This window comes from Pipistrellus kuhlii, unplaced genomic scaffold (assembly GCF_014108245.1).
Source record: "Pipistrellus kuhlii isolate mPipKuh1 unplaced genomic scaffold, mPipKuh1.p scaffold_m20_p_3, whole genome shotgun sequence".
In the NCBI taxonomy this organism is placed as follows: Eukaryota; Metazoa; Chordata; class Mammalia; order Chiroptera; family Vespertilionidae; genus Pipistrellus; species Pipistrellus kuhlii.
Genome location: NW_023425529.1, coordinates 88,284,837 through 88,312,356, shown reverse-complemented (window position 1 = coordinate 88,312,356; position 27,520 = coordinate 88,284,837). Strand labels below are relative to the sequence as shown.

The 27,520-nt window shown below is 40.8% G+C and overlaps 1 protein-coding gene across 4 annotated transcripts in view; it reads right to left on the bottom strand.

Annotated features, from left to right (window-relative positions):
• Positions 1 to 27,520, bottom strand: part of MTUS2 (microtubule associated scaffold protein 2) — a 467,760-nt gene that overhangs the window by 257,327 nt on the left and 182,913 nt on the right. The window lies entirely within an intron of this gene.

Genomic DNA, 27,520 nt, shown 5'->3' with positions numbered 1-27,520 from the left:
AACCCCTCACTGTGGGCCAGGAGTTTCAGAGAACTCAAAGAGAAAGAGAGGAAGAAGGTGGATGGAACCAGAACAGACACTAACCCTGTTGTAGGGTCATAAAGAAAGATGCAAAGTGCTTAGAAGGCTGGATGGAATGAAAATACTTACTGTTGCAAGTTACCCTAGAATTGTGCAGTTGAGATACACCTTAAAATCTGACATAAAATGGGCAAAGGACCCTTGTGGCCACTATTCATTAGTAATTATAACCAGTATGTGTAAGTCATGGAAACAGGTAAAAAAAAAATCGTTGTATGAACTTTTTGTTGGTTGTAGGAATGTGGTGGAAAGGGTCCAGACTGTGGTCTGCCAGGTTCGAATCTAGGCTGTACCAGTTACTAGTGGTGTACCTTTAGATCCATTACCTAACACTAAGAACCACAGGTTCCTTCTCCAGAAGGAACTGAGGATCACAAAACTGGCCTTGTAGGTTTAGTATAAGTATCCCTACCTATAATTCAAACTTGACAGGTACTCAAATTAATGTTAAGCTTCTCTTCTTTTCTATTTCTTGCTTTTGTATTAGTACAAACTTCAAAATTAGTTCCCAGACATATGCAAATCTAGCTATTAAAGTAATAAAACATTTATATATATAAAAGCCTAAGCAACTGAATGACTGGTCAACCGGTTGCTATGACATACACTGACCACCAGGGGAAAGATGCTCAATGCAGGAGCTGCCCCATGTCAATGTGCTCCCATAGCCAACCTCTCATGGCCAGCCAACCTCCCATGGCCAGCTGGCCAACTGCCCATAGTCCCTCTCCATGGCCCGCCAGCACTCATGATAGGGCCTGATTGCCAGTCAGGCTAAGGGACACGGCCTGTGCATAAATTTGTGCAACAGGCCTCTAGTCATGATATAAATCCATCATCTCAGTACCACTATGTCTGAGCAGTATTCTTATTATCATCATTACCTACAAGAAGCCTCTCTGTACCAGACAGAAACAGAATGTTATCAAGATACAGATACTCCATGATACAAAATTTAAAAAGAAAAAAAAGGGCCAACTCACTTAGTATTCCATATATGAGAGAAATATGCTAATTAACTGGGATGCCATAACAGGTGGACCAGACGGGGAGGTTGCACACGCAGTATAGGGGGCCAGGCGGCAGGGGCTCTGCACACCTGTGCTGGGGGAGGGCCTGATCAGCAGCGGCCGCAGCTGTTTCAAGGGCCAAAGAGGGAGGCTGGCAAGCAGGCTGAACTGCTAACCTCTGAGACAGAGAAAGAGACTTGGCTGTCTGGTCACCCTGCTTCTCTCTCTAGGCCTTGCCAGTGGCTGCTGCCACTCTGATCAGCCCTACCACTCCTTCTCTGTGAGAGATCATCAGTTCAGCCCACTCAATGCTGCAAACACACCCTGGCATTCAGTCGAGTCTTTGGTAGTCTTGATTTTACAACCTGGCTCTTTATATATATAAATATATATATAGACTAGAGGCCTGGTGTATAAAATTCTGCTTGGGAGGGGGGTCCCTTCAGTCCAGGCTGCACCCTCTTCAATCCAGGACCCCTCTCACAATCTGGAACTGCTGGCTCTTAACTGCTCACCTGCCTGCCTGCCTGATCACCCCTAACCGCCTCTGCCTGCTGGCCTTGTCACCCTCACTCCCCCCTCCCTCTCCACCCCCGCTGGCCTGGTCGTCCCCACATGCCCCCCTGCAAGCCTGGTTGCCCAACGCAGCCTGCTGCTTGGTCATTTGGTCATTCCTCACTAACCCCTCTGCCGGCCTGGTTACCCCACACAGCTACTGTTCTTTCGTTTGGTCATTTCTCACTAACTCCCCTGCCAGCCTTGTTGCCCAACACAGCCTGCTGTTCGGTGTTTGGTGTTCCATCCAGTTGTTTCGGCCATGAAGGCCCTTGAATTTTTATATATTAGGATAGATTACTAAAAATATGTATTGCATATTGTAACACACATAAATGTAATATATAAGAATAGCACAAAAGGAAGAATGAATAAATAGAGCTACAAAGGAGTAACATTTCTATAGCTCACTGAAGTAGTATAAATATTAAATAGATTCTGACAAGTTAAGATGTATCTGGTAAGCCCTAGAGTAATAAAAATATAACTAAAAATCACTAAAGGAATTAAAATGCTAAACTAAAAAATACCACTCCTCATTACTACTTTCTTTAACACTTGATGCAAAAGAAAGTAGTTAAGAAGAATAAAGAAACAGAAAAGAAACGAGCAGCCAGAAAACAAAAAGTAAAATGGCACTTGTAAATCTAACTTCTAACTCTATCAATAATAACATTGAATGTGAATGTATAAAATGATCCAATCATCAGGCGGAGATTGTCAGACTAGATGAAAAAAACAAGATGAAAATATAAATCAAATAATTCAAATTTGCAATTAATTTAAAAGTAAAAGGATGGCCGGAACCTGTTTGGCTTAGTGGATAGAGCGTCAGCCTGCAGACTGAAGGGTCCCAGGTTCGATTCCGGCCAAGGGCATGTATCTTAGTTTCAGGCACATCCCTAGTGGGGGGTGTGCAGGAGGCAACTAATCGATGTTTCTCTCTCATCGATGTTTCTAATTCTCTTATCTCTCTCTCTTCCTCTCTGTGAAAAATCAATAAAATATATTATAAATAAATAAATAAAAATACTAAAATAAAAGTGGAAGGATGGGAAAAGACACATTGTGTAAAGAAAAACCATCAGACAGCTGGAGTGGCTATAGTCACATTAGACAAAACACATTTTAAAACAAGAAAGAAATAAGAGGGGTATTTTTATCATGGTAAACAAAATATAGCACTTATAAATTTCATACTCCTAACAACATAGTCCCAAAATACACAAAGCAAAAACTTCCAGAATTGCCAGGAGAAATAAACAATTCAAAATAATAGTTGAAGACTCCAATACTCCACTTTTAATAATGGAATGATTAGGCAGAAAATCAGCAAGAATTTAGAAGACTTTAATACTATAAACCAACTATATTTAACAAATATCAATAAAATACTTCATCCAATAGCAGCAAAAAATACAGGATGAAGCAAATGTAGGTTCATATGAAAAATAATATAATAATTAATAAAAAATAATAATACAAAAATAAACTGTTTCACATACAACTGTAAACCTTCTTTTGCCTCACCCTATACATGTTCCTCAAGTGCATATAAACTTGAGGAACTATAATTTAATCTGATAAAGTATAGATTAAGCTATAAAACAATTATCAGTAAATTTAAAAGGATTGAAATGATATAAGTACATTCTATGATCATAATGGAATAAAATTAGAAATAAAAATCAGGAGGAAATTTGTCAAGCTCACAAATATGTGTAAATTAAGAAACACACTACCAAATAATCAATGGTAATAGAAAAAAATCACATGGCAATTAAAAAATACTTTTAAGATAAATGAAAATGAATACATGCCTGAGCAATAAGGCAAGAAAATAATATAAAAAATGCATATTATAATCAAAAGAAAAACTTTATTTGTTAATGATGTTGCTTGTATAAAAAAATCATATAAAATCTAAAAGCTATCTATATACATAAAAAACTTAAGTGACCAAATGACTAGTTGACCAGTTGCTATGACTCATACTGACCACAAGGGAGAAGATGCTCAAAGCAGGAGCTGCCTCCTGGAGGTCAGTGAGTTCCCAAAGTGTGATTGCTGCTCAGCTGTCTAACCCATCCCAGTGGCCCACCAGCTGGGCAGCAGCCACACATTCCCTTAGTAGCCCTCCAGAGAATGGGCCAGGCACCGATGGACTGGTGTCACTAGTACAATCCTGACAGCACTGCCAGACTCCTGGAAGTTGGCCTCTAGCACCATGGCCACTTTCCCTCCCACAAGGGGAAGAAACAATATAAAGGTAATCACTAGGTGTCTTCCGACAACCAGTGCAAATGTCAGCAAGGGCATCCCATCATCTGCCTGGAGGGCCAATTGCATCCCACCCCCACCCCACCCTCCTTGGGTGGGCACCAGATGCAGGGCTCATGACTGGTGAGCACTGCTGTGGTGGCGCAAGCTTCTCTCAATTGGGACTGACTGGGCACTGATCCTGTGGCAAGCATAGCCAGGCCAGGATGACCAGTTTGGCAGGCAGGAGTAGCAGGTGGCGTTGGACTGTGGTTTTGGCCCAATCTCCACAGGTCATTCCAAGGGACCCAACCATGCATGAATTTGTGTATCAGGTCTCTAGTTAGAAATAATAATGAGCTTAGCAAGCTTACTGGAAAAAGTTCAATATACAAAAGTCAATTGTATTTGGACCCACTTGCAATGGATAGTCTAATGACTGAACCCAATAGCTTAAAAAAATAATTAGGAACTATAGTCAAGGGTCAGATTCCATTTTGTTTGACTACTATCAAGTCTCAACCCCCTTCTATACTCCCACCCCTTTCCACCATATCTGGGAAAATTGTTGAAAAAGCCCAGTGCTCCTTCCTTTGACACCTGCAAGAGATTCAAGCTGCATAAGCCACTGCCCACTTCCTGGGAGCCCTATCCCAGTCCCACCTAAATAACAACAACAAAAAACTGAGCCTGTTTAAGACATGCCAGAGAGACCTCAATCCTATATAATAAAAGGCTAATATGCAAATAGACTGAACAGAGAACAACTGGTCAGTATGATGACCACTGACCAGCAGGGGGCAGATGCTAAATGCAGGAGCTGCCCCCTGGTGGCCAGTGTGGTCTGACTGGGGGAGTGCCACTCAACCAGAAGCCCTTGGCCAGGATCATGGCTGATGAGCATAAGTGATAGTGGAAGCCTCTCCTACCCCCGTGGAAGTCAGACATCTGCAAAAGCTCCCAGACTGAGGGATACCCGAGAAAGGGCACAGGCCAGGCTGAGGGACGCCTCCTCCCCACAACGCACAAATTTCATGCACCAGGCCTCTAGTTATGTAATAAGTGGTAATAAATGTCCTCTTGCTTTGTGCATGGTTTAATTGGTCTTTACAAACTGAATTTTGGGTGGGTCCACCCTACTTCTTCAGGGTAACTACAACAATAGGTGCTGTGATCAGGATACTGAGACAGTGACCACCCATGGGGGGTCCTTTGCTTGTTGACGGGCAACTGCCCTCTGAGCTGCTGCTTGCCGGCGAGCTCCTGCTCTGAGCTGTACTGCTCATGCTGTGAGCCCTCCAGAGCCCTTGTAATGGAATTCCATGATCTACACTGGAAGTTTCAATAATTAATTGGATTTTAAGAAATGAATATGAGATTCAGGTGGGGCTATTTCAGAGTGGCCTTGTGTCATGTACTTTATAGGTTGGACCTATATGTGCATTTTAGAATGGAGTTGAGACTAATGCTGAGCTCAGGGGAAAGACTACTGGTGTTAAACACAGGTTCACTGTGTGGTCACTCATGGAAAAGCAGTCACTAGGGGGAAAAAGATAATAAAAAAGGAACCATGTGAAGCGCTGAGGCCTGCAATAAAGAGCAGATGGCTCAGCAGTCCCCTTACATTCCTCTGTTGCTGCTGCTGTCTACATCTCTGTCACAATAAAAATGCTGATCCACAGAGTTATAGAGAAAACTCCATGGCATCTCTGTGGCACTGCAAAGAAGTTAATTCAAACCTTCTTATACCAGCATCCTTAAATCCTATAAAGCAACCACTGCCATGGGGAAGGCCTCCAAACCTGGTGGATATTGATTTGCAGCTCTCTGAGAAATTTTATAAAATACTGAAGGCCCGGTGCAAGGATTTATGCACTGGTGGGGTCCCACAGCCTGGTCTGCACCCTCTTGAGGTCAGGTTTTGGCCTGATCCTCGCAGGCCTGGCCCAAGGAATGAAATAGTGCGCAAAGTGGCAGGCAGCCTGGGAGGAGCCCAAGCCCTGGCCAGGTGCTGCTCTGCTCCCGCTCATCCTGGCACACTGTGCCTGCTGCTACTGCTGCCACTCACTCGGTAGCACAGCACAGAGGCGGGAGAGGCTCATGCCCCTGCAGCTATGCTTGCCAGCCATAAGCCAAGCTTCTGGTGCTCAACAGTGAGCTGACCAGTGCTCCCACTGTGGGAGCTCAGACTACCAGGAGCAGCTCCTGCGTTGAGCTTCTGCACCCTGGTAATGAGTGTATGTCATAGCAACCAGTCAAATGGTTAATGGTCGACCGGATGATTGGTCATTTAGGGTTTCATATATATAGGTAAGCATAGTACAGAGAACCCCCAGTAAATACAATAAACGCTTAAAAAGAAAGAGGGGGTAGAAGGAGGGGCGAATAGAGAGAGAGGAAAAAACCTGGGTATAGCAGAGTAAACCACAAACTAAAACAGATGTCCACAGTTGGACCTAATTTTGGAACTGGAAATCCAAAATTTTCTAAAAGAATTTATACAACAAATGAGAAAGGGGCACTAACTGACTGTTGTACCTCTACAACACAGCTTCCGAATTAATGCTAACATCTGCTTAACAGCACCAATTAGCAAACTTTCATGGCCTTAATCAATACTGAGGTTTAAGTTATTCCTGGGATCTCATTAAATTTAAACAATGTATCCCCTATAATATTCTAAAATCTTAGGAAAATTACTGAACAAAAAATAGAGGATACACATATGCTTCACTTCAACCACAGAATTATCATCTTGCCTAAATTTCCCAGTTATAGCACATAGCACCCATGGCCCTAAAATATCCCAGAGTGAACATGAACACTCAATTATGAATAAATTTAATTAAATAAAATTTGTAACACTTACAAATTGGCTTGACAAAATGGGACTCCAGGGACCATACCTCCAATTAAAGTAGTTATTATGGCCCAATGTAAATTTAAAGCAAAACCTGGAAAGATTGAAACTCATTATACAAGCCCACTGCTTCTCCATTTAACAATCTATTTGACCTGTTTTTAAACCTGAAATAAATGACACTTCACAGTGGATTATGCAACCTTGAGGCTATGGTGCTACTCATTAAGCCCTCCAACACAGTATTATTGAAATTACTGATTCCATTAAATCAAAAACTGGAAAATAGTTTTGCTGTTATAGATCTGGATAACATGTTCCATTCAGTTGCAATTTCAACAGCCTCTCAGCCACAGTTTTTTCTTTTATTTCCAAAGGGACACAATACACCTTTACATGGTGGCTACCCATGAGGTACCTCACAGCTTTGACATCACACACAGTCTTTTCAGGCTAGATCTTAACTGTATCCAACTTTTTCCAGGAGCTCAGGTCTACTGTGACACTGATGGCATCCTCCTCTGCAGACATTCATTTGACACTCACTCAGGAAATACAAATATGTAATGCAAGGATCTGCCATCTTAAATTCCTAAAAATGATTGGGTAAACTGTGGGGTACCCCATCCCTGACACTGTCAAGAAATAGCTAATGATAGTATCAGCCCCCATAATGTTAAAAGAAGCCCAAGATCTTTGGGTCTCTTTTGGTTTCAGGAAGCCAAATGCATTCTGATATATTGACTATTTCAATATTCTTCATTTGAAAAATTTACCTAAAGTCCATTTATGTTGTTATTTGCAATTCAGTTCTCCTTTATCAGGGTCCACTCCAATAAATGGCTCTAGAATCTGTCCAAATTATAATGAACAAGCACTTTCATTAGAGCCCTCAGAGACTCACTCACTGAGCAACTTAGGGCTCTAATGGAAGTGCTTGTACCTCCTGAAGTTTCTAGACCACTTACAATGACTATAATTTGCTCATGGGTTTTAATGCAAGAATTGCCCTTCTTGGCCCTTCACACTACAGCATTAGAGTGGCAACTGCTGGACATATGCTGGTCTCCCCTGAAAAGAGAAGTTCTCATTGATCCTGACCATTTGACACCCAGCGCAGCTACCGTGTTTCCCCGAAAATAAGACATCCTCCAAAAATAAGACCTACTTACAGGTTTCCTTCTGTGTGAAATATAAGGCATCCCCCAAAAATAAGGCTCCCCTAGGCTAAACATGAGAGATTTGGTCCACTGATTCTGAATGAAATTGAGTCACAATAAATTCACCAGGAAATTCAGGAATTGGATTGTTATGATGATGTTCCAGAATATGATGACATGATTGTCAATTGAATAAGTGAGTAAATTCTTGATACTGTAGGATTCACAGTTTGTCTGGTTTGTGTTGACAACTACTGTACTACTGTACAGTATACAGGTAATAAATTTCCTTTATTTTCATTTAACAATAAATGTGTACTGTATTCTTCTTCATGGAAAAATAAGACATCCGCTGAAAATAAGACCTACTGCATCTATGGGAGCAAAAATTAATATAAGACACAGTCTTATTTTCGGGGAAACAGGGTAGCAAGGTTTTCTTGCTATAGGATGGAGCCAAACTAGGGCCTTCTGGCATATCCCACCTACAGGAGTGGGTAGCTTCCCTGTCCTCAGTCCATTGCCTGATGTCACAGGGCTGAAGATCACTCTGCTCCCAGACCCCTTTGCTCCCTGGGAAGTCTCTTGGGTCAACCGATGAACAGCAATGGGAGTTTTACAGATGGAAGCATGGCCATCACATGTAACAGAGCTTGTTGGAGAGCCACTTCTATTCATCTTTTAACCAAAATACCCTTGAGAAAAGATGGGATCAAGAGTCAGAACAATTAGACAAACTTCAGGAAGTCATCCAGTTTGTATACTTTTCCTTTCTGAGCCATTGCCTGGCTGTCTGGTCTCTGCTCAATATTGCCTCTTTTGTGGTAAAAAGCAAAATACCAAAAATTCTGGAACTTTTGTGTAATTGTCAGCCTGAATAAAAATCAAGCTCACACATGTTTCCACACCTCTTATAGCCACAATATGTGACCTCACCAAAGACAGTCCATGTCCACGTTTGGAGTTTCACCCATCTCTGAGAGTGAAAAAGGCAAGCATTTGGCCTATCAGAACACACAGGCTCTTGAACAAGGTGTTTGATGGAACTTTCACCTTCCTTTTACTGGCCTCAGGCCTCATAGACCACCATCCTATCTTACTAAACAAGTTCAAAGTCAATTAAATGATATAGAGCACATTTTTGTCAGTCAAATATCAGGGCTTTCCCTCTTCCCAGATCTAGGAAAGCCCAGCGCTCCGCTCCTTCTTTTGGAAACCATGGGAAAGTTTAAACACACAAACACCTACTGAGACTGAAACATGCACCCTACCCACACCCTGATCACAATAAACTCCAAGTGAATCTCCTTTCCCTGCTCTCTCCAGGCCATTGTGCACTTGCTTGGGAGTGTGGCCCTGCCCTCCCCAGAGAGCTCAATTGTGTAAGCAATAATTTTCAGACTTTCTTGAGGTGTATTTGGCATCACCAACTTCCAGTAGGAAGGTGAGGCACTTGAGGTTTTCCATTCCATCATTGAAGTAGCTATGCAGTCACCTCATTCATGAAGTTCCAATAATGTGAAAGCCAAAATAGAGAGTTTTTAAACAATTTTATTAACCTTACTAGTAGTCCAGTGCATGAAATTCGTGCATGGAGGGGGTTCCCTCAGCCCAGCCTGGACCCTCTCCAGCTGGGGACCCCTTTCAGGCCTAAACTGGCAGTCAGACATCCCTCTCACAATTTGGGATCACTGGCTCCTAACTGCTCACCTGCCTGCCTGCTTGATTGCTCCTGCCTGGTTGCCTGATTGTCCCTAACCTCTCTACCTGTCTGCCTGATCACCCCTAACTGCCTCTGCCTGCCTGCCTGCCTGCCTGATTACCCCTAATTGACCTCCCCTGCTGGCCTGATCTCGATCTCAACTGCCCTCCCCTGCAGGCCTGGTTGCCCTCAACTGTCCTCCCCTGCCAATCTGATCTTGCCCACTGTGGCCCTTCTGGCCAGATCTCATCTTCAACTGCCCTCCCCTGCCGGACAATTTGGTTCTGATTGGTCATTTTTTATTCCAATCAGCATCAAAAGCTTCGCCCCCTAGGCAGCCATTGGCTTCTCACAGTTCACCCTGATTTGGTTCTGATAGGTCAGTTTTTATGCTAGTCAGCATCTCCGGGCCTATCTCCAGATCTGATCGGAGAGGCAGGGATGATCAGTACCCCCCGCGGAGGCTTGGAGAGACAAAGGCGCAGCTGCTGGTAAAGCCCAGAGAGAAAGAGAGAGGCAATGGCTGATCAATAGCTGCCACGGAGGCTGTGGATAAGACCCTACCTCTCTCTCTATGGGCCTGATCCACAACCCCCTCAGCAATCAGTGGTTGGTCACCACGGTAACGCAGCACTGATACAGGACTGATTTCTGATGTTCGGTTGAGCCTTCTGTCAGTTGTTACAAACTCTGGATTTTTATATCTTAGGATACCAAAGTGTCTGGAAGTATGAACTGCACTGCTTCTAGACCACAAAGCTACTTCATAAAAACACTGCTCTGTAATATTTCACTTTACTATTAATCAAATTACCTCAATATTTTCCTAATACTAAATGGACATTCAACCAATTTTGGTATGGGTTCATCCATATCTTTAAGGTGGTTCAGTTAGTAGTATAAAACTTGTTCTCTAAAACTACAAAACATTGCTGATAAGAATCAGAATACACAAGTAAGTGTCCATAGATTAGAATACTTGATATTGATAAGAAGACAATACTTCCCAAACTGATGGACAGATGCAATGCAATCCTTATCAAAACCCTAGCTGGCTTCTTTGCAGAAACTGACAAGCTGATATTAATTTCATAGCACACAGAATAGCCAAAATAATCTTGTAAAACAAGAAGAAAGTTAGAGGGCTTACATGTTCCAATTTCAAAACTTAGTTTAAAGCTATAGTAATCAAGCCAGTGTAGAACTAATACAAACTGAGACATATAGCTTAATATAACAGAATTGAGATTCCAGAGTAGACATATAGACCAATGGAATAGAATAGAAAACCCAGATATCAACCCAAACCACTATGCCCGATTAATATTTGACAAAGGATGCATGAACATACAATGGAGTCAAGACAGTCTCTTCAATAAATAATGTGGGAAAATTGGACAGATACATGCCAAAAAATGAAACTAGATCAGCAAGTTACACCATACACAAAAATAAACTCAAAATGGAGACATGACTTAAACATAAGACGAGAAAACATAAAAATACTAGAGGAATCCACAGGCGGATAAATCTCAGACATATACCGAAGCAATTTCTTCACTGATACCTCTCCTAGGACAATGGAAACTAAAGAGAAAATAAACAAATGGGACTACATCAAGATAAAAAGCTTTTGCATAGCAAAAGAAACCATCAACAAGTATGGGAGTACATATCTGCAAATGTTATCACTGATAAAGGTTTAATCTCCAAGATCTACAGGGAACTTATACAACTTAATAAAAGGAAGATAAACGATCCAATAAAAACAAAATGGGCAATGGGCCTAAATAGAATCTTTTTCTAAAGAAGACAGAAGGAAGGCCAAGAGACACATGAAAACATGCTCAAAGTCACTAATTATCTGAGAGATTCAAATCAAAACAACAATGTGGTACCTTCTCATACCTGTCAGAATGGCAATCATCAACAAATCAACTAACAACAAGTGCTAGTGAGGATGTAGAGAAAAAGGAACTCTCATGCATTGCTGGTGGGAATGCAGACTGGTGCAGCCACTGTGGAGAACAGTATGGAGTTTCTTCAAAAAACTAAAAATGGAACTCCCATCGGACCCAGTCATCACATTTCTAAGAATATATTCCAGGAAACTAGAAACACCAATCAGAAAGGATATATGTACCCATATGTTCATAGCAGCACAATTCACCATAGCTAAGATTTGGAAACAGCCTAAATGCCCATCAGCAGATGAATGGATTAGAAAATTATGATACATCTACACAATGAAATACTATGCTGCAATAACAAAGAAGGAATTCTTACCATTTGCAACAGCATGGATGGACCTGGAGAGCATTATGTTAAGTGAAATAAGCCAGGCAATGAAAGAAAAATACCACATGATCTCACTCATTTATGGAAAATAAAGAGCATTATAAACTGATGAACAAAAAGATAGATACAGAGGCAGTAAAACACTGAACATTCTGTCAAATTACAGTGGGAAGGCTAGGGAGTGTTGGGGAGGGGGGAAAGAGATCAACCAAAGGACTTGAATGCATGCATATAAATAAGCACAAACAATGGACACAAGATACTGGGGGGTGGGGGGAAGCAGCGGGTGGGATAAGGGCATGCGACAAGGAGTAGGGGAGGCTGGAGGAAGGTCAATGGAGAAAAAAGGAGATATATGTACTACTATATGTAATACTTTAAACAATAAAAAAGATAAATAAATAAAATTATATAAAGCTGGAAACATCTCAGTCAACTAGAACTATATTATAGTGCTTCTCAGGTTAAATATTATATTGGTAAAAGATCCATCCATCATTGTCCAACATTACTGATATCCCAGGCAGTAAAATAGAGACTTTAAGAAAATAAGTGCATATTAAACAAATTCAACATACATTCTCCGCACCTGCTATTTGCAAGGCCCTTCTCAATTGGGTGTGGGGAATTCATAAACGAGGATGGAGTAACTTCCAACTGGGGCTCACAACCTGCTAAAGCAGAGTCACCAGCCAAGCAGAAAAGGGAGAGTGGGGCCAAGTATCATATTTGAAAGAGTTAAAGATAATAAAATGCGGTAGAGAAAACATTGTGCTTAGCAAATATCTTGCAGAAAGCTTGCAGTCTTGAGCTAGGCATAGCTTAGATAACCACTGAATATCTGGCACTTGGAGGAACCAAGGAAGGGACCTGCCAGTCAAGTTCTTTGCATCAACAGAAACTACTTGCAACCAGCAGAAGCTAATAAAAACCTGCTTCTCCCTTTAGTCACTGCTGACCCCTTTTTTTGGATTCAGCCCATCTGCACCCAGACACCTGAAATAAAATTTCCTTTGATGCATATGGCCTCATGTCATATTTGCATGATACTGGCCCACTCCAAACCTTTCACTACTATGAGAAGAAAACAATTAAATAAACAAACACAAAATCATCAAGTATACCAATTCAGAGGTTTTGTTTGTTTTTAAAAAATATATTTTATTGATTTTTTTACAGAGAGGAAAAGAGAACTATAGAGAATTAGAAGATGAGAGAGAAACATCGATCAGCTGCCTCTTGCACACCCCTTACTGGGGATGTGCCTGCAACAAAGGTACATGCCCTTGATGGGATCGAACCTAGGACCTTTTAGTCCGCAGGCTGATGCTCTATCCACTAAGCCAAACCAGTTTCGGCCCAATTCAGAGTTTTTATTTAAGGCCCATTGTTTTCATAACAACTTTATTTTTTTTCTGGTGTATTCACATGTACCGGGCAGTACATTATATGAACCAAGTTATTTTTTTTAATGGTTCTATAGTTCTTCCTAGTTGCTTTTAAACAATTTCTTCTTTGATAGGTATTTTGTTGAGAGATGGTGTGTTTTGTTCAAATGACTGAGAAATTCTTGCTTTGCTTGGGAATATGAATAAACAGCAGCTTTCCTTCATACTGAGGAAAGTGACCACAATTCTTTAATAAACTACAATCCTCCCACAGGAGAAAACAAGGACACAATTAAACAAAGCAAGGGAAGTGGCATCTTTCAGAATGTACTAAAGATCTGGGTTTGGTATGATTACCACCAACTGTGTAATCTCAGGCCAGACTCAAACTCTATGAGCCTCAGTTTTCTCACCTGAAAAATTAGGATAGTACGATCTATCCATTTTAGTTACAGAAGAGAAATTGCATATAAAGTGTATATAATATTGCCCAGAGCGTAGTAAACAGCAACAAATTATAAGCATTGCTATTATTGCTATCATTAATCCACTGTTGTTATAATTGCAAAAATAATATGGGTCAAAGTACATGCTAATTACTCCAAGAATGGGCTCTCCAATGATTCTCACCTGTGAATCAGAACTGACATGTGACATCAAATACTGTGTAAATGACAGACTGTTAGACTGTGACCTCTAAATCTAGGTCAAAAGAGATATATTGCAGATTCCTCTTTGGACTCTTGGTTTGCTCTCTCAGGAAAAAGCCAGCTATGCCATCAGGATATTTAAGCAGCCTGGTGAGAAACCTGGTGAAAAATCATGCCAATAGCAGCACCAACTCACCATCCATGTGAGTAATGACTTAATCTTGGAAGTGGGTCCTCCATCCTTAGACAAGCCTTCAGATGACTATAAACTTAACCAAATATGACTGCAACCTTACAAGAGGCTCCAAGCTAGGAGCATCCAACCAAGCTGTTCCCAAATTCTTGACCTATAGAAACCATTAGATAATAAATGACTATTATAATTTTAAGCCTCTATGATCTGGGGTGATTTGTTATTCAGGACTATAAATGATACAGATATTGGTACCTGGAAGAGGGGTTCTGCCATAACAAGAATATAAAGATGGAGAAGTAGCTTTGGAATCGGGCAGAGTAGCAGCTGTAAGGAACTTGAAAAGAGCATTTGTGAAAGCCTAAAAAGTTTCAAAGGAACGTTTAGCATAAGCCTATGACCTTGAAAGCTGGCAGTGAGGGCTTACAAGAAAGTGAGAAACTGATGGGAAGTGAATCCTTATTATTCAGCTGCAGAAAGTTTAGCAACTAATGCACTGTATTATGAAATGTAGAAATCATATCTTGCTAAATAGCTAACTTAGTAACTTGGCTACTGAGATTTTGAGAAAGAGTGCTGAAAGCGCTACCCAGCTTCTCCTTACTCTTGTGGTAAAAGGGAAGAGTATGAGTACGCACTAAATATGTTAAAATAAAGGAGCTAGGCCCAGCCAGCATGGCTCAGTGATTGAGTGTCAACCCATGAACCAGGAGGTCACGGTTCAATTCCTGGTCAGGGTATATGCCGGGGTTGTGGGCTCAATCCCCATTGCGGGGTAGATGCAGGAGGTAGCTGATCAATGATGTTTCTCTCTCTCCCTCTTCCTTCCTCTCTGAAACCAATAAAAATATTTGGGAAAGAAAACATAAAGGAACTCGGACTTATTGAAAACTCGTAGCTTCTGGACAAAGATCATATCTCTGCTGCTATTGGAAAACATGGTCTAGTGATGAAGCCAAAGATACAAATGTAAAATACTTTGATAAGACTGCAGAAATATCTAAAACAGTGCCTTAAATAATTGTTAAATAATAAGGCCTCAAGGAAGTTTAAGGTTATTGTCATTTAGTAGCCTAAGAAAAAGCCCAAGGCAGAAAAAGGTTTATTTTCAAGTTAATTTTGGGTGTATCTGTTGTCAAATGAAGTTAACACAACAAAATTCATAAAAGACATAAAACATTTTAGAGAATTATATTAAGAGAACTACTTCCAGCTTACAATTAAATAGTGAAGAGACAGTACTAAATGAAAGGAGGTCTTTAGACACCCAAACTTCCACATGCAGGAAGCAAGCTGAGAAAATCCCTAAAATGCAAACCTTTCATTGAAGAGGAAGGCAAAGAGAGAACCAAGGGCCAGAGAACAAGACCAATAACCTTAAAAAAAATCATTATCAGACAATAGTACACTTTGCCCTAATCAACGTACCATCATTTTAGAATTGCTATGGACCAGTGACTCATCTCACCGTGTGCCTCACATTATGCTCCTTTGTTTCTAATTGGGAGAGTCTATTGAAGTTATCCTATGCTTGTTTCGCCACTATCTATTGGGTGGGTGGAGGAGAAATTTCTTTTTTTTAGATAAAATATTTTTTGTTCAGGAGGAACTGTATTCAAGGATCTATAATCAACTATATCTAAGTGTTTTCATTCATTCCTGGACCTGATTCAGGTTATGACATTTTGGATGTTGAGCTGATATTGTAAAGGATGAGACTTTGGGAAGCCATCAATGGAGTGAGAGTTTTTTGCATGTGGGAGCGGCATAAATCACGGGAAGCCAGTGGTAATCAGCCTCCAATATGCCCTCTGCTGCAATGACTATCACCTCGTAGTATTCACACCTTTGTGCCATTCCCTTCCACTGTGAGGCAGGACAGACTTTTGTTACTAGTAGAATACTGAGGGAATGAAACTTCTTAGGTTATATTGTAAAATACATTCCAGCTTCCTCCTGGGTCTCTTGAACTGCTCACTTTGGGGGAAGCCAACCACCATGTTATAACATCTTTGTGTAAAGAGAGACCCACATGGAGGGAATCAAGGCTTCCTGAAATAGCTACTACCAACTTGATAGCTATGTGAGTGATCCAATTTGGGAACGGGTCCTCTGGCCATCAGCCTTCAGATGACAGATGCTTAGCTGACATGTGACTCTCTGGATTTAAGGACAGGCTCAATTCAATGGGCTTTCTCTCCATCAGGACAGTGATGTCTCAGCTTTACACACTTATCTTTAAACGTCCCACAGTTGGAAAACCCCTCAGCACCTAACCAGGCTCACCAAAATGGCTGACCACCCAACACTTTTAATGTTTAGGCTTAACTAGCAAATTCAACAGTACATCATAGAATTTCTGTAAGTCTGGATATAGATGGAAAAGTCCCTTTGTGTGAAGAGTGATGAAAATGACAGGCATCCTACAGTAATAACAGGGAATAAACTGCCAACCAGAGGGTAGGGTAAAGTCTCTAATAACTGGTGGTGATTTCAACATCTAGGCCAAACCAATCATTAACCTTTAATAGAGAAACTCCAGTTTTGGGATAAAAGAATAGCCACATACAAAACCATGTGGTTAGACCCCTGCCTTACTTCATGTATGACACTTAACTCAAAATGAATGACAGATTTAAGTTTAAGAGATAAAATTATAAAAATTTTAAAGAAACATAGGCATAAGTCTTCAAATACTTGAGTTAGCATAAGCCTCTTACATATGATAACAAAGGCATAGGCTATAAAAGAAAAAAAAATTGAACATTATCAAAATTAAAACCTTTATTTCTTTTTTTTTTTTGGCACAAACAGCAGGTTCTGGAGGCTAGAAGTTAAGGTGCAGGCAGATTCAGTGTCTGTGGGAGCCCCCTTTCTGGGTTACAGATGGCCACCTTCTCATCATGTCCTTGCATCATCTTTCCAAGGAGAGCATGGAAATTCTGGGCACAAAGCTTTTTTATTTCAAATAACTAAATTAATAAAGTGCAAAGACAGCCACAAAATGGTAAAAGATATCATAATCAGGTAGGTGATAAGGGAATTACACTGAAAATATATAAAATTTCTTAAAACTCAACAAGAAAAAGACAATCCGGTTTAAACAAAGGCAAAGGATCTGAATAAACACTTTTCCAAAGAAGACATAAAAATATCCAACAAGTACATGAATTTTCCAAGAAGCACATGAACACATGCTCAACATCATAAGTTATTGGGGAATGTAAATCAAAACCATAGCAAGATGCCACTTTTACATCAAGAGGATGGTTAGATTTTAACAAGTCTTGAAGAGGTTGTGAAGAAATTAGAACCTTCAAGCACTGATGAGGATATATAAAATGCTATGACTACTTGGAAAAGAGTTGGATAGTACTTTAGAAGATTGAATATAGAATTATCTACCATGTGACCCAGCAATCCAACTCTTAAGAGATATATCCAAAAGGAAAAAAAAATCTACACAAAAACTTGTACACAGATGTTCATAGTGACACAATGGATAATATTCAAAAAGTGACTGAGCAACCCAAGTGTCCATGATCTAATGAATTTATAAGCAAATTGCAATATATCCACACAATGGAATATTATTGAGCAATAAAAAGGAATAATTATGGAATGAATTGGGTTCTTCAAAATTCATATGTTAAATCCCTAACCTTCAATATAACAATATTTGGAGATAGGCTTTTAAGAAAATAATTAAGGTTAAATGAGGTCATAAAGGTAATACAATAGGTCTGGTGTCCCTCACCTAAGGATATTTTTCTGCTGATTTTTAGAGAGAATGAAATGGAGGATGAGGGACACAGAGAAACATCGATGTGAGAGAGACACATTGATTGGTTGCCTCCCACATAGCAGGGGCTGCAGTTGGCTGAAACTGAGGTATGTGCTTTTGAGCAGAATTGAACCCATGACCCTTCAGCCCTCAGGTTGATGCTAACCACTAAACAAACTGGCTAGGGCAAGAGTGGTGTCCTTAAATGAAGAAATAGAAAAACTGGAGATCTCTCTCTCTCTCTCTCGTGCTCCACTCATGCAAATAAAACACCAGGTGAGGATTCAATGAGAAGGTGGCTATCAGCAAATCCAGGAGAAAGGGCTCACCAAATACCAATCCTCTTGGCACCTTAACATCTCGGACTTCCCTAGCCTGCAAAAATGGGAGAAAATAAATTTCTTTTGTTTAAGCCCCTCAGTCTGTGGTACTTTACTATGAAAGCCTAATAATAATACAGGCTGAATAATACAGGAATAAAATACAGACACGTGCTACAAACTGAATGGCCTTTAAAAACATTAAGGCAAGTAAAAAGAGCTAGACACAAAAAACCATATATTACATGATTCCATTATATGAAATGTCTGGAATAGGCAAATCTATAAAGATAAATATAGTAGATTAGATGCCCGATGCATAAAGATTCATGCAAGAATGGGCCTTCCTTCCCCTGGCTGCTGGCACCACCTTTGCTCTGGACCTAGAGCCGCCTTTCTGCCTTCCCACGCTCCCCAGAGGCCCAGAGCAGCTGGGGCAGTGTGGAATGCCTGCCCCTGGCTGTTTGATGCCTTTGTATGAAAATTAACCCACCATATTTGTTGGGTTAATTTGTATATTCACTACTGATTGGCTGGTGGTTGTCATGAAGGTATGGTCCATTTGCATTTTTCTCTTTTATTAGTGTAGATTAGTGGTTGCCAGTAGGCTGGGGTTTGGGGAAAATGACGAGTGTCTGATAATGATTATGTGGTTCCTTTCTTTTTAAAGTCATGAAAATGTTCTAAAATCCAGTGTGGTGATGGTTTCACAACTCTGTGAACAGGCTTAAAACCACTGAACTTGCACTTTAAGGGGATGAATTCTATGGAATGAGTTATATCACAGTCAAGCCATTATCTAAGAGAGAGACAAAGACAAGGCTGGAAATAGCTAGCTAGTTAACAAGCTCTCAGAAAGAAAAATAAAAAGACAAGATAGAAGATACAGAAAATTAGGTGGAAGACAGATGACAGATTGGTCCTTCTGGATCCAAATGATAAATGACTAAAATAGAGGTCTTTGTGGAGTGGGCGAGCAGCACAGCCACCTGAGATTAGCACAAGGGCAGAGAATGAAAACTGCCTAAGGAGAGGGAAAGTGGAGGAGAAGAATAGGACAGCAGATCCTCTGACTTTGCTCAGTTCAGCTGAATTCAAGAAACAACAAATGAACACACACTGATGTCTTGCTATCTCTTGCAAAATGAAAATGAATGGGATCCAGTCCCTGGTAACATGCGTATCAGATGCACATGCAGAAGATGACAATAAAGTGTGCTCTGTGCCATGACAGAGACAAGAACCGGAGCTGTGGGAGCTACAGCATGGGGAGCCCTAAACCCAGACTGGGCTGTTGGAAGGAGTAAACTGAGCTAGATCATAAAGGAGGGATCGAGCAAGTAGAGTGAGGACTAGAGAAGGGAGGAAGATGTCTCAGGGAGGAAGCTGCTTGAGGAAGGCAGGAGGAGCCAGGTCTGCAGGGGCAAAAACATTAAAGTGCTCAATATTCTCTCCTGACAGCAATGTAGAAGCCCTATAAAATATTAAAGGCAGGAGGCTAGGGCTTGATTTTCTATAGAGGACTAAGAGGGGCAAGACTGGAGGCAGGGGAATCAGCTGGGTGCCAGCATGGAGGGAGAGAAGCTCATATCTGAGAGCAGGGTGGAGTGGAACCAATGGATTCCTTACAAAATCAGCAGGTCTTGCTGATTGACTGGGGTGGAGCTGGGGGGGGGGGAGGCAGTGGTAGTGGTAACAGTACGAGTAATCTCTTTTGTTATAGGAACAAGAAAGAGCCTACATACCTGAAAAATCTCCTAGGAGACCATTTTAGTTAAGCCATGTCCCACTGAGATCATGCACACCTGAAAATGTAACGATCTGTAGGAACTTTAGGAAAATCCTCTCACTCCAAGGAGAGCATAGGGAAGCTTTGGTCAGAGAAGCCCACAGAAGGCTGTCCCACAGAGTGGATGGACAGCCTGGGGTCACTTCCTGCGATCAGCAAAGCAAAACCCAGGAAGGCAGCTAAGAAAGCAGAGCAGAGTGAACTCATGATACCTGAATGAAACAGGGAAGGACTAGAAGGAGGGGACTTAGATCATATGCTTTTGATGAAACTCAGTTTAGCCAGAGAGAAATGGCAAAAGAATACACACACACACACACACACACACACACACACACACACACCAAAAAAACGATTGCTAACCTTATTATAGATTGTTCATAATGTAGGAATGATGAGCAGAGGAAAACTTAGCTGAGCTGGCATTATTTAATATCCAGGCCAGATAAAGAAACTAGTGAAAGTTGCTTGGTTTTGTTAATTTTTTTGAGTTGTGAAGACATCGGTCCAAGGTAAAAGAGAACTCTGAGCCAAAAAAGCAATATATAATCTGCAAAAATAAACAAATCTATTTAAGCAGTATCTTTCATTGAGACCTAAATCTTAAGTTTTACTTTCTTTTTTTTAAAAAATATATATTTTATTGATTTTTTTTTTTTTTTTTTTTTTTTTTTTTTTACTGAGAGGAAAGGAAAGGGATAGAGAGTTAGAAACGTCGATGACAGAGAAACATCAATCAGCTACCTCCTACACACTTCCTACTGGGGATGTGCCCGCAACCAAGGTACATGCCCTTGACTGGAATTGAACCCGGGACCTCTCAGTCCGCAGGCCAACCCTCTATCTACTGAGCCAATTCAGCCAGAGCGAGTTTTGCTTTCTTATAAGAACCTAAAAAAACAAATTAGAATTGGATTATTAGAATAACACGGACCTGATTATCCTAATTTGCATTTCTGTTTAGCTCTTGCTTACCACCTAAAGTGACTGCATTTAATTCAGAGATTCACTAATAACTACTGACTTGTTTTCCATCACATTAGAATAAAACAACCACTAGGAGAGTTGTCCTATACATATTCATATTCAATTAGTGTATAAATGAATCAAAGTCTAAGTGAAAAGGAACAGAATGGGGTGGGGGGGAGGGTGAAAAGAGCACTATAAGCAGAAGGAAATGAGCAGAAGATACAGTAATGTAAATGCTGCCTGAGTCATACTATTATTGCTGGACAGATCTACCTATAAATAGAAGCTGTTTAAAAAGCGATGTCAAATACAGGTGACCTTGCCCTAGCTATCTGCCAGAATTAGAACTGATCATAAATATAATGAAGCTGCTAATCTACAGGGTTATAAATGTGGATTGATAAAGTCTACAATCCTTTTTATGTTAGTGATTTTCAAAGAAATCATCAGAGAGTCAAAATTACCAAAAGGAACATTTTTTTGTTAGCCAAAACAGTTGAATCATCTGTTTTCTGGTGAATGGCTTCAGCATTTCAAAATAGGAGAAAAAGTAAAGGACTTGCTCTATTTGCTAAAGAAAAAAACATTATCTGTCCTTTTACAATTCTAAACAGACCACAGAGAGGTACTGGTAAGCAACACTGTCTCGTTTTAAGTAGAAGAAAAGAATGCAGCTCAAGACAGGAAACAGAACACATCTCTATTCAAAGATGCCTTAAAATAAGAATAATTCAATTTTAAGAGATACAACCAATAATAAAAATAGCTAAAGATTTACTGAGGTTTTTTTTTTTCTGTTAAGCACTTTATGTATTCAAACCTAGAACCACAAGGAGAAAAGAGACAGGTACTTGCTGAACCAGCTATTTCAGCAGTTTCTGGAACATGGGACACAGATAGCAGCCTTGGATGATGGGCAGAGGAGGCGTGCAGCCTGTAGCAGATATGAGAGCAATGGTGCAGGAGAGCAAGCGGCCCTCTGACTTCCCAGCCCACTGACCTCACGGCCAGGGCACAGAGGTGCAGACCTAAGGGAAGGAGCAGGAAGAGTGGGCTGTGAAATGCAGTGTCCAGTACTGCTGCCCCACCTCTGCCAACCCCTGTGGGGAAAGGAAATAGATTTTTAAGACGATGAGCACAATATTGTTATATGTGAGAACATGGATGAATTTTGAGAATGCTAAGAAAAATAAGTCAGACAGAAGAAGTTAAGAACTATATTATTTCACTCTTACAAGGGATATAAAACTACAAGCAACAAATGAACAAACAGTAAAAATAAACAAAAACTTGTAGACATAGTCAACAATATGGTGGTTACCAGATGGAAGTGGAGAGGGGGGCAGGAAGAGTAAAGGGTGAATGAGGTAAAATATATGGTGATGGAAGATGATGTGACTTTGGGTGGTAGACATACAATGCAATATACAGATGATGTAGCATCAAATTGTATACCTAAAACCTATACAATCTGATTAACCAATGTCGCCTCAATAAATTTAATTTTAAAAAGAATTTGAACAAATGAACTCCAAGTTCATCCAACTCAATAATAAGAGTGATCACAAAGAATTTGAGAAAATCTTCCTAGCATAAAACAAACCACAAAAAAATGTAAAACACAGAGAAAAGCTGCCCCTGAGGATATAGATAGAAATCAAATAACAAAAGATATCTTTAAAATTTTTATTCTAATTACTATCCTCAGAGAAATTTAGGAAGAAATTGCAGCAATAAAACAAAGAACAATATAATATGGGGAAAAAAATAGTCAGAAACCATGAAAGCATTCTTCGAATTAAAAATACCAAAACAACAGTTCAACAGAAGTGTAGAAAGTAAATCCAATAAGATTGTCTACAATGAAGAAGGAGCACTTGTAGCAGGAGAAAACATGCAAGAAAAAGTCGGCACAAGTAATCATTTCGGGAGGTCCAACAACCAAAAGTAGACATTCTAGGAAGAAAGAGAAAACAGAGAAGTAGAAGTTGACAAGTAAGAAGACAAGATGATCTATTGCGCAAAGATGAAGGGAGAACTCATCTCAAACTGAGTTTCACAATTGCTGAGCAAGTTCAGCTGAGTTGCATTAGAGTTTGTAGTGGATTTTTGCCTATAGAGTTGAGGTAGGGCTGACATTAATCTTCCTTGCTTTTTATTCTATTTTCCCTTTCACTCTATTCTGATGTGAATTTGACTCATGGGCTTATGGAGTTGGTCAAATACACCTTCTAAAACCTGTCTATTTCTCTCCCCACCCACAAAAATATCACTTCCAAGACCACAGATGATGAGCTATCATTATGGCTTACTGCAATAGCCTCATAGCGGGTGTCTCCAATCCTTCTACCCCCACCCCATTCCAGCCCCTCAATCCATTCTCCAAACTTGAATCCAACTGATATTTTTAAAAATGAAATGATCATATCAATCCCTGCTTAACACATTTCAATGGCACCATCTTGGTCTTAGGATAAAATGCAAATTCTTTAACACATCTTGCCATGTAATCATAATCCTCTATCTTTCCTCTCATTCTTTCCTGGTACTCTACATTCCAGTCACACTAGTCTTCTCCTGTATCATTGCCTCTGCCTGAAATAGCCTTTCTTCTACTCTTACCATTTCCTTATCCTTCACACTCATACCTCAATTTTTAGCCATTCATACCATACTACTCTGAGAAACTTTCCTGGGTTCCCTTTGGGGCTAGATTCCCCTCCTGTGTTCTCCTGAGCTCAGAAGACTTTGCCATCACATATTCAATCACAGTGTATCATAATTGCCTATGGGATACCTTCCATCTTTTTCTTAACCATAATAGGGACTCAATAAACATTAATTACTATACAATCTTTGTCCAAATAAAGAAAAGAATAGTTGTTATGCCTATTCAACCCAAAGCCACTGAAGCTGACTCTCTGAGTCTGAGCAGAGGAAACTTGGCATTTTTTAATACATTTCTCCAGGGCATTATTAGGCTTGTTCAGTTGCAATGAAAGTAAGCCAAAGATAGAACAGCTTTGTTTGTTAAATGTGCAGTGAAAATGCAGGCGTTGTTAATGTTAATTTCAATGGTATGTAGCACAAATTGAACAGTGCCTCTGCAGCCTCCAAGGTAAGTCCCAAGGTCAGTCGGTGTCATTAAGGAACTACAGTTAGGCCATGTTCTCTCTTACCAGCTCAGTAATTCCCATGCTTGTCTTATGTGGGTGTCTTCCCATCTGCTTTAGATGTTTTTTGGTAGATGCTAGGGTTCTCATAAAATTAAGTAAAATAGTGATGAAAATAATGACATGGCACTTAGGTGATGTCAATAAACTATTCTCATTCTTAACATAGGAATTAACACTTTGCCCATCCTGTTTTCCATCTATTGTATTTCTCTCCTGGGTCTTACAAAAATCCATGTTCTATTTCTATTCCAACGTTTACCCTTCCACATGAAATCGTGATTTTATTATTTATCACCTCCTAGGGGTCTTATTCTAACAGTTACCACCACCACATGCTCAATTTCTCTCCACAACCCACTCTCTCCCACACATTTCCAACCAGTTCCAATCTCTCCCACTATACTTTCAAAACACAAAACAAAACTCAACCCTGCCTCCCTTCCAGCTGGCACCCATGGCTGTTTTCTCCATCAGTACATTTTAGAAACAGCAATCTATTCTCACTGCTTCCACTTACACACTTCTCATTCACTCCTCGATCTACTAATATATGACTTCCACCTCCATATTTTATTAAAATTGTTCATTCAAAACTAGGTCACCAACTGCTTCATATTTTTCAATCCCAACAATATATTTGCATTTTACCTGTCCTTTCTTCTGTGAGGCAGTTTTGACCACATTCTAATTTGGAAACTCCCTATTCCTTATACTCAAAACACTACATTTTCCTGTCTCTCTCTTATCCTCCACCCCTGCCCACCCACCCAACAGTGCTCTGTACCTTACAGGGTCCTTTCTTGAGTTAGTCTTTAAATGTGGGTATAAAGTTCTCCTCTTGACGTTTTCCTCCCTCCATGTTCTTTTATCCCAGAATCAGTTCATTCCTTTTCATGGCTTCATCTCCAATTTATGGGGTAATGACTCTTTATCTTTGGCCCAGAATTCTCTCTAGTCCCAAATCTGCCTTTTGAAAAATTCTACTTAAAAGTCCCCTAGGTAGACAGCATGTGTAAAATAACTAACTGTCCACCATCACTGCAATCCTACAAAATATACCCTCAGGCTCACTACTGAGTCCTTGGTCCCTGTAAGAAGATACAAATTACCTGACCTGAAGAATTCTCTTTCAGGTATATACTCAAACTTCATCCCTTCTCTGCCTGGCAAACACCTATTTATCCTACAGAGATCCAAGATGGTGGCAGAATAGGTAAAAGTTAAATTTGCCTCCTCCCAGGACCAAACTGGAATTATAGTTAAAGTATAGAATAATCAACCTGAATAACCAACTGAAGACTAGCTGAAGAGAAGTCTTATAAAGAAACAGAAGAGGCTACAATGACACTGGTAGGAAGGCTAGAGATCCAAAGAGTTGGCCGTGCTCTCCAGGCAGCAACTGAGATTCCAGAGGGATAGGTCAGCCTCAAAGGTTCCCCCTGAGGAGCATAGCATCTCAGCCCCAAGCTAGGCTCCCCAGCACAGAGCACTCGGGCCAGGAAGAGGTGCTCATGTAACATCTGGCTGTGAAAATCAGCAAGGATTCTATCCACTAGAGACACAAGAGTTTGCTAGAGACACAGGTGCCCTTTTAATTGGCCAATGAAAGAAATTTCATTTCCAGCCATTCTCCCTGGGCTCTGGCAAAGGGAGGGCAGAACAAACTAGAGTCGTATGAGGAGAGACTAGGCTTTGTGCCTCTGGAGAGAGAGCTAAAGAATCAGCTGCCAGGATCCCTATGCTGAGTCCCTCTCCAACACCACAGATGCCACCTTTCTTGGGTGAAGCATTCCCCTCCTTACAGCATTAACCTGGAGAATGCAATAGCCTCACTCTCTGGAATCCCTATAACCTACACTGTAGAGCTCAAACCCTACTGAGGAGTCAGCTACCAGGACAGAGGTGTAGAGAGTTAGGGGTTCAGAGGTACAGGAAGACTCATGGGGTGTCAGTGACTAAGTTGTGTGGCTCTAGGGTGGAGGCCACACATATCTCCATCCCACAAGCCTGACTGGCCCTCTTCCTCCCAGGAGATGCACTAGTTCCTCCCATCCAACTCCAGGCAGCCCTGTCTTGCTGAGCTTGGGTTCTAGGAAGAATCTGAGGTAGACTAAGTTGTGGAGCTCTAGGATGAGGGCATTCACATGCCAGGCCAGTGCAGAACCCTCCCTTCACATGGCCAAATCTTGGTGCATTTGGAACTGATAAATTCACTGGCCCCATCCTGATGATTTCTTGAGACCCTGCCCCACAACAAAGTACTGTGGATACCCAGTGGGAGGCAGTTAGACTTGGTATTCACTGAGAATTGTGCTGAGTGGCCTCAGACCAAGTACTGGCACCAAGACTAAACCTGAATAAATCTGGTTAATATCACTTGCCCCTATCTGGTGACTCACCAAGAACCTTCTTCATGTAACTCAGTACCACTAAAGGACCTTTCAGTGACTACAGGCCACTGGTAGGCAGAGGCAAACAAAGGATGATCTGAGAATGCCTTGAATCTTTTGCTGACATGCCCCTGGACTTGGTGCTGATAAAAGCAGGCATTGATGCACAGCTTGGTCCTTCCCATGTACACTCAGGCCCAGAATAGGCAGCCAAAAACATGGATTGCTTTGTAGCTTTACCAGGTTGCCTAGGGCCAGTCACAGGTTGTATCTGACATTGACCTGCACCAGAGTCCTTTCCAAGAGACCCAGAACAGACACAACCAGTAGCCAGCTTCAAAAAACATCCAGAACAGAATCCAGTTAGCTTAACAAGCAACATGTCCAAAGGGAGATCTTAGCAGGCACCAGACCCTTTGTGTTATCAGCACCTGCACAGCAGTTCATATAATGAGGTATGGGGTCGACCTTCAAAGTCAGCCAGCCTGAGGGTTGCCCCTATATACAAGCAGGCCAATAGAAATTATGATTCACTTAAAACAGGAGGGCCCACATAGGGACATTCCTGGGTCACCAAGCAAAGATGAACAAGGGGACTGTGCCACCAGATCCCATGAGAAATACCTACTATATAAGGCCACCCTACAAGACCAGGAGACATAGTATTGATAGATCTACCTAATAAATAGAAACAAACACAAAGAGGCAGACAAAATGAGAAGATAAAGAAACATGCCCCAAATGAAAGAACAGGAGAAATCTCCAGATAAGCAGCTAAATGAAATGGACATAAGCAATTTATCAGATATAGAATTAAAAAAAAAAACATTATAAAGCCCTGTTAGGTTGGCTCAGTTGGTTGGAGCATTTTCCCATACACCAAAGGTTATGGTTTTGATACTTGATCAGGGCAAATACCTAAGTTACAGGTTTGAT